The sequence below is a fragment of the Rattus norvegicus genome, chromosome 10, assembly GCF_021556685.1.
Source record: "Rattus norvegicus strain SHRSP/BbbUtx chromosome 10, alternate assembly SHRSP_T2T, whole genome shotgun sequence".
NCBI classification, from domain to species: domain Eukaryota; kingdom Metazoa; phylum Chordata; class Mammalia; order Rodentia; family Muridae; genus Rattus; species Rattus norvegicus.
Genome location: NC_141543.1, coordinates 99,022,848 through 99,031,373, shown reverse-complemented (window position 1 = coordinate 99,031,373; position 8,526 = coordinate 99,022,848). Strand labels below are relative to the sequence as shown.

Sequence of the window (8,526 nt, the reverse complement as noted above, 5' to 3'; positions counted from 1 at the left end):
GCAAGACCCAGCTTCCAGCTCCTCCTCTTCAGCTGTGCCAGCCCTGCCTCTGCTGCTGCGGCTGCCACCGTGGGCCGCACCTTCCCAAAGTCGAGATCCTACGTATGGGGGTGAAAGGCAGCACCCCCCACCTGCGGCTATTCATTTGCCTGAGCCCGCCGTGCTGGGCTAACCAGAGCCCACTGTTCATCCCGTGCATGAGAAGTCAGCCCACCCCACCCCCCGCCCCTCAGAGACAAAAGCATTGGAGTGGTGGGGTTACAAGTAACCAGGGCTTGCTCCTCAGTCTGCGGACTCAGGAGTCCCATTGGAGCTGTGTGCAGGGAACCCACCACCTCAAGGAGATCCTGCTATCCCGACTGCTCAAAACAGGACAGTGAAGAATGGCGTCTGGGCAAGAGGTTACCCAGTTACCATGGACAGCCTCAGCCGGACTGAATTGGTCTCCAAGAGGCCCTCTAAGGGCCATCAGTGACCACAAGCTGGGTGCCATGCGAGAACGCAGCATGAACTTTGGAGCCAAGTATAAGCAGTCTGACTCCCCCAGCTCTCTGTGCCTGTTCATTTTAATCATTCTGGAGCCTCGGTTGACTCCTCTGTGAAATGGAACAATAACACTCATCTCCCAGATTTATTGGATCCATTGGTACAAGTCAGCAGATCATTTTGACAGTACAAACTTGGCAGTTCGGAGTGCCGTTGCTTGGGGACATGGCTCAGGGGCAAAAGTACTTGTTGCACAAGCAAATGCCAGGTGGACATGCAGCCCGTTTGTAATTTCAGTCTCTACCAGCTGAGACGGAATCCCTGGAGCTAGCCAGCTAGTCTCATTGGTGAGCTCTGGGTTTGACTGAGAGACCCTGCCTTGATGAACTAGATGACAGAGCGATTAAGACTCTTGGTCTCGACCTCTGGCTTCCATGTGCATGTGCACACACATGTACCCACCTATGAGAACTTGCACGCACGCCACACACAGACACCTAAAAAGAAGGTGTCAGGGGAGGGGCCGGTTGCCAACATCTCTGAGGTAAGGTAGAGAAGGCAGGAGCTGGCACCTGGACATTTCCAGAAGCACACAGCCTTAGACTGTACGTAGACCGAGCCACCATGCAGAGGACGTTAGACTCCATCTAGCATCTAGCATCTTTATTTTTCTTTAACAAATGTCCTCCAGGGCCACTTTCAAATCAAGTTTAATCTGGTGTCTGAAACTCTTAAATCCTGTAACTCAGAGTCACTAGGTGTAAAATATTCAGGCTTCAGTGGACACGGAGCTGGCTCCCGGCCACAGCGCCCGGGCCGCTGACCTGCTTTGCAGCACCTTGGCAAACTGCATTTTTGCAGCTGATGTCTGAAGCGCTGCCTTCTGTCCGTGACCCGGGGAGGGCTGCGAGAGAACTGAAGATGCGTAGACCATGTGGCTAAACCCGGATTTCAAGCAGGAGGGAAGATGGCTTAATGAATAATGAAAGCGTTGCGGTCACAAGGTGGCCTCTCGCCATGCCTGAGGAGTCTGGCTTTTGAGTTCCAGCCAAGCAAAAGGAGCATGAAAAGGGGCAGAACAGAAGGACCGGCAGGGTTTTAGTCTTGGGATCCACCTGCAGTTTGCCGCCATCTTGGGTTGACCTGTATCACTCCACAAACAGCCAGACCGCAGGGACTGGGGGCGAGACGTGTCGAAAACAGGATGCAGAGAGATCCCTGGCGTTTCTGTGTTCTTGGAGCGATCTATCCAGCCTGCTTAATGGTGGTTATCTCACTTTGACGTTGAAATCAGTTAAAATGTAGGTTGGTGGCATAGCTCGGTCAAATAAGTATTTAGTGTAGAAGCATAGGGACCTGGGTTCCGTGTCCAGAGCATGTTAAAAGCCAGGCATGATGGCATGCGCTTGTGATCCCAGAGCTGGGGAGATGGAGACAGGCCTATGTGTCACTGGCCCATTAGCCTAACCAAATCAGCAGGCCTAATTGCCCAGTGAGAGACACTGCCTCTCAAAAGCAAAGTGATGTTCTTAAGGAATGAAACCCAAGGTTGACCTCCAGCCTCAACATGTTTGAGCAGACATGTGCACCCATGAACACGTGTGTGCATGCGCGCGCGCGCGCACACACACACACACACACACACGCACGCACACGCACGCACGCACACCTACTCATCTGATCACATTGAATCCTTCGGTTCACCTCCAGAACATCGTATTTATCATATTACAATCTACTTGGTCTTCCAGCATTGATCAGTGGGCTCAGAAGAAAGGCCAGTGACAAGCCACTCCTTCCATTGTCATCTCTTGGTCACAGACATTGATGTCCTCTCCGTGACTTTCTCTGTCCAGGTTTGGTATTCTGGTTCCTGGGCTATTCCGCTACTGCGGGGAGAAAGGGAGAAGAGTGGAGAGTGAGCATTTCCTTCTCTCTTTTGCACATGAGCGCAGAAGCCGGGGCTCAGGAAAAACCGGTGCCCCAGCTTCACAGGCCGCCTCTGCTTCACATCAACATGCATCAAACAGAGACTCAAAGACAAATTATGTCAGACCAAGGCCTCTGGCTTAGGGGTGGAAGCATAATTTAACTATATGTAATGCAAGAGTCTCCAATGGTTAAAGGTGTGCATAAAAGATGGATTCTCCCCGCCCCCAAAACCCCAACCGACCAGGGATACCAAAGTCAAGGACGATGCTCAAGTTCCTCATGCAAAACAGCTATGCATTTGCGTATCACTTGCACAAAGCCATCTCCGTGTGTGACTCTCAGCATGCAATTAATTCCTAATACTATATATTTTTGCATTATTTAATGCATTTGTATTATATGTGTAATAATACATATGTATTGTTTAGGCAATTGTGGTAAGAGACGGTATATGTTCAGTACAAATGCACTTTTCCCCTGAATATTTTTGACCGACGGTTGACTGACTCTATTGATGCAGAACTTGATTACACAGAGGGCTGGATATACGAAAAGGGAGAAGGGATAGAGCCCAGGAGGGTTCTGAAAAGGTGTAACACCCTCCCTGATGACCTTCGAAAGTCTGCAAAATGTGGTAGCAGGGGTCAAGACAAACAGGATGTGCTTGGGAACAGCTTAGTGTCTGACAAGGGCTGTGCCTAGAGCAGTGTGGCTGGAGGGTGGTGTCCACGGCAGGACTGGAGAGCAGGAGGAAGCCTGGCACCCACATCTGCTCCTGCAGGAGCTGGGAAGTCAAGTGCAGCATTGAAGTCCGTGTCACCAAACCACCCTGGCAGATCCAAAATGGGGCAGGGCAGTGAGGCCAGGAGAGGACCAGGAAGGAGGCAACACTGGGATGTAAAAATGGCTGGTGGATAGACAAAGGGGGGAGTCCCCCGGAAATGCACCTCTGGGAGTTAGGGGAGATGTGTGTGTGTGTGTGTGTGTTTGTGTGTGTGTGTGTGTGTGTGCCTGTTATCCCAGAACCTGAGAGATGGAGACAGAATGATCAGAGAGGTTTGTGGTTATTTTTGACTTTATAGCAAATCCCAGCCAACCTGGACTACATAAAACTTTGACCTAAAAAAAAACAAAACAAAAAAAAAAACCAAAAAAAAAAACAAAAACAAAAGCAAACAAACAAAAAAAACAAAAAGAAAAAGAAATGGAAAAACAAGGAAGGCAAATAAACAAACACACGTGCGTGTGTGCGCGCACACACACACACCTACACACATATACAAACACAGACACACGCAAAGACACATACATACCTACACACACATATAAACACACACACACACATATACCCACACAAACACACATACCTACACACACGGGCACACACACACACACACACACACACACACACACACACACACACACTCCAGGGCTGGCTAGATGGCCCTGCAGATTTTCCCCTGGCAACCTGAATTCCACCCCTGGAACCCTCATAAAAGTAGCTTCTACAGAGCTAGTATCTCTGAGCTCCACATGCATTCTAGAGCGCATATATACCCTCTCCATCACACACACACACACACACACCACCACCACCACCACCACCACCACCACCACCAGTAATGATGGTGATATTTTTCTTTAGAAATAAGCACATTTCCAAAGAGACCCAGACTCCTTGATTCTTGGGCACCTCGTGTGGTTCAGAATCTCACTCCTGAGAGATGGCGTGGAACATCCCGTCTTACATGCTGGGCATTGTTAACCCTCTTAACCACCAGGTACCTGTGTGCAGGCGAGTGCATTTGCCACCAGAGAGGGGAGAGCGGTGTGGTCTGAGCACTCCTGTTCTAAACACTGCCCTACACCTGGTGAACCTCCGGGAGGCCTCAGTTTCTCCTTTTGTAATGTGGGGATCACAACAAGGTCCAAAAGAAATAAGACGGTCAGAAGTGACGTCCCCATGAGATGCCACATGCTGGTATTGTCGTTGCCAGTGTCATCGGAGCAAGACTTGGTGCCCACACGACCTCAGGCTTTGGTTCCATGCCTCTTTCTCAGCTCTGAAGGTAACGAGAAGCCTGGACTAGTGCAAACTGTCAGAACAGCCAAGGCTTTAAGTTTGCCCTGACCAACGGGACAGAGACTGAACAAAGCTTTACTAACTCGGTGGTTCTCGACCTTCCTAATGCTAAGACCCTTCAATACAGTCCATCATGTGATGACCTCCAATCATAAATTATCCTCGTTACTACTTCATCACTATCTGATGTGGAGACCGCTGATCTAGATGCATTAGTGACGAGCCCTCACCTCCTTCCCCAACCAGCTTCCACTGTTGCTAGAAAGGAGACATTGGGTAATAGATTAAGAAGCCACCTGGAGAATTTAGATGAAATCAGTGAGGTCCAAACCTTGACCACCTTCCTAATCAGGTGATGGATGTGGAGCCCCGCCCCGTCCCCACGCCAGCAGGCCGCCATGGCACTGCCCTCTGCTGAGCAGGCTGCTGCTTCAAATCCACCCCTTTGTGTGCTGTATTTGCCAGGGTTTGCTCTTGCTTAATGGTGGGGGCTGAAGTACAGCTTCTCATTAACTTTTATCCTCCCCATAAATGGCCTGCTTAACTCACAACGGCAATTGTTCTGCTCTGTTCCCAGGGGTTTCTCTGCAGCCTGGCTTCCAGCCAGCCTGTCTTCTCTGCCTCCAGCCCCTCCAAAGCCTGCAGCTCATAGGCCTGCTGTGCCTGTGTGTGGAGGGAGGGAAGCTGGCTTTTACATTCTCTATACTTTTTTCCTCTTTGGGCAAGCAAAACCCCCAAGCCTTAGCTCCAAACTTCCTAGAAGAAGCTGAGGCAGAGGGAGCTGAGACTGGGGGTGAATGAATATGGAAGGGCACCACAGACAGCAACACCTGGTCTGGCACTGCCGAGAGGGAGCCTGGGGTGTATTGGCCTTGAGGACAAACTGTGGAAGAGAGGGGCATTGGAGGCTTGAGTATGGACATACTCTGGAAAAGGTATCAGGAAAGCTACTGTGGCCGTAAGCCAAGGGTATTGGAAGTGGGGGATGGGTAGTTAGATGGTGGACAGAGCTGGGGAGATACCAGGGAATCCTCTCTGTCCCAAATCAGCAGGCGAGCTTCCACGAAAACCTGTCTCAGAATCTGGATTCTGTCTGATCCCTCTGCTTCTCTGTCCCTGATTCTGGAGGACCAAAAGCTGGTTTATTAACTGTCATGGCTCCCAGGGTTTACAAAGCCTCTGGACCACCTCTCTCTCCTCTCCACACCTTTCTATGTTCATCGACATCTTTTACCTGCTCAGACATACCGGCCTCTGTCCCTGAGCTCTACCGTGTGTTCCCTGTATCTGGAACAGCTACTTGGTCTTTGACTTCCTGACCCTTCTTGAGGCTCAGCTGTGATGTCAGTTTCTCCCAATGGCTGCCTTGGCTTGGTCAAGTCACTAAGTCAGTGCCAAGCTAAAGGCAAGGCTAGAACAGCTGAGGCACTCGTGCATGTACACACACACACAGTCAGGCACCTGGTACATGACAAACTGTAGCCATGTAAATACTGACTTGAATTCAAGGCTAAGTTCATGAGTGAATGGACATCTGCTTTTCCGTGTTGGGGGATCCATCCTGGGCAAGATGAGGAAACATTTGTCTGCTGCTGTAGGGAGTGGACCGTGAAAGGGCCAAAAATAGTGACTCTCTTCCTGGAAAACAGCCAAGTGGACTGACACTGGCAGGACTTGGGGTTTCCAGGAAGCCAGGACAGAGGATGTGGGCATCAGGTGTGGCTGATGAGCCCAGAGCTCTGAGGTCTCATCCAAGCTTATGAAGCTGGTGGCTCCCCTCCGAAGCACAGGTAGGCAACAGGGCTCCAGCTGATAACCGTGTTTACTTGGCACTCTGGGCCACAGGTGTGGGGAGCAGGCATTGAAAATCATGTTTGAATTGGGTTTCTGTTTGGCTGAAATTGCTGCCCCGGCCCCAGGTGTAGTCAGAGAGCAGATCTGAGCTATCTCAGTTTTGCCTGGCTGCTGGAAGGCACCAGTGACTTGGCAGATATGTCCGTCCTTCCAACACTGCCCCTTCTACCTCCTTCCTCTTCTGCAGAATTCTTCAGGATAGCATAGAGGTCCGGAACTATGGTCCTAGAGGCTCCTTGCCACTCTGCTAAAAAATTCCCTGCCCTCTCTGAACCTGCTTTGTGTGTAACAGGTTTACAGGAGTCCCTACTTCTTTGGGAGGGTAGGGGAGAGGTATCATATTAGGTACCGAACCCAGGGCTTTGGCGCATGCCAACAAACCCTTTACCACTAAGCTATATCCCTAGCCTGCTTCTTCAGGCAATTTTAAGGCTTAAACGGAAAATTGGGAAGAGCTTAGCAAAGGGCTTTGCAAGGTTTAGTGTTCAGCTGCAGCCTGCTCTTGTCAGTCCATTAGCAGTAGGGCCAGAGGAAAAACAGTCGTCGCGAGGGGCCGCCTAAGAGTCAGGCAAGCCGCTCGTTTTAAACGTCACCATGTCATGACCATATGAGGACAAGGAGGACTCCATGGCCGTGCTGGGGAAGAGGCAGGCAAACTTGGCTCTCTGGTAGAACAGCTGCCCCCTGGTCACCCAGCTATGGCAGCTCATAGCGTGTTTGACGCGCTTACTGTACGCCAGGATCAGTGACCTTGCAAAACCCTTGTGTCACCTTGAAGGTCCAGAGATCAACTAGAGAGCCCAGGCTTGGCCAGTCCACCAGCTAGCCTGTCACCATGGAAATGGCCATCACCCCTCCGGGCCTCGGGTTCCTAATGTGTAAGGTGAAAGAGATGAAGGTGCCCCTCCCTAGGGCTCCACTATGACTCCCCCTCCCCCACGAAGGACCTCCAGTCAAACCTCTCAGATTATTGGGGCATAACTTCCTAGAGATCTGCGGAAGCGAAGCAACGGGAAAGTCTGGATTCTGCAGAGAGCTTTTTGCGCCCCCCTCCAAGCCCCGTATTTGTTCCTCATTAAAAAGAAAGAAGAAGCAAAGAGGAAAAGGAAAAAAAAAAACCCAACCCTTGGCAACCAAGCTTTCATCCAAGCAGTAGTTACGGAGCAGATACAAGTAAGAGAAATCACAGAGAACACCATTCCCCAGTGCTGAGGGAGAAGACGGCTATTGGTCGGGGAAATCTCTCTGGCTCGGTTCAATTATGAATCTCGGCAGGAAGCCTGGAAAATCCCGTCAGTTCTGCAGCCCTGAACTGGAGGAGGCAAGGTTGAAGCTGTGCTACCCTTGAAGAACTCTCTGAGCCCAGAAGGGATGGAGAAAGCCGGAGGCCAATGAGGATCAGGAGATGGGCCATTGAACATCACGCCCAGAGTCACCTCTGAGGCTCCTGTGATAACTAGTTTTAATTGTCACCTTGGCGCGGTCTAGTGTCAGCTGGGAAGTCTCAACGAGGAGTTATCTAAGTTAGATTGGCTCGTGCCTATGCCTGAGAAGGATTTGTTAATTGGGTTAATTGAAGTGGGAAAAACCCACCCTGAGTGGGGGAGGTGGCATTTCATGGGATGGACCCTAGACTGAACGGAAAAGAGAGCCAACTGATGACGCATCCATTGTGCACGCATCCATCGCTCCCTGTTCTTGACTGTGGCTGTCCTGTGACCAGTTCTCCCACGCTCCTGCTGCTGTGACTTTCTAGCAATGACTGGCTGCAGCCAGAATTGTGAGCTAAACATTCTCCCCTAAGTTGCTTTTGCCAGCTTGTTTTACCACAACTACAGGAAACCAAGCTAAGACAGTTCTCATGCCGGCTGGGGTTTCCTGACAAGGTAGCCCTGAGGAAGGAAGCTGAGGGCTCACACTGTAGGCTGTGAGCAAGCAAAGAGGCTTTTCTTTCTTAAGTCGATGAGAGAAGAGAACCCACCATTTGTGAGACCCCTCTTCCTCTTGGTTATAGCAACTCCGTGGGGTCTGTGAATAACCCTACTTCAGAGATGGTACTCGGAGGTGCTTGTGAAAAGATGATTGGCTACTGGTTAACTTCCAGATGACAGAGACCTAAAGAGACTAGGAGACATGTCACATGTTCTCTGTGATGGCGGGCTACTTCTGAT

At 50.6% G+C, this 8,526-nt stretch overlaps 1 protein-coding gene across 1 annotated transcript in view; it reads left to right on the top strand.

Annotated features, from left to right (window-relative positions):
- Positions 1–8,526, top strand: part of Cacng4 (calcium voltage-gated channel auxiliary subunit gamma 4) — a 62,053-nt gene that overhangs the window by 26,776 nt on the left and 26,751 nt on the right. The window lies entirely within an intron of this gene.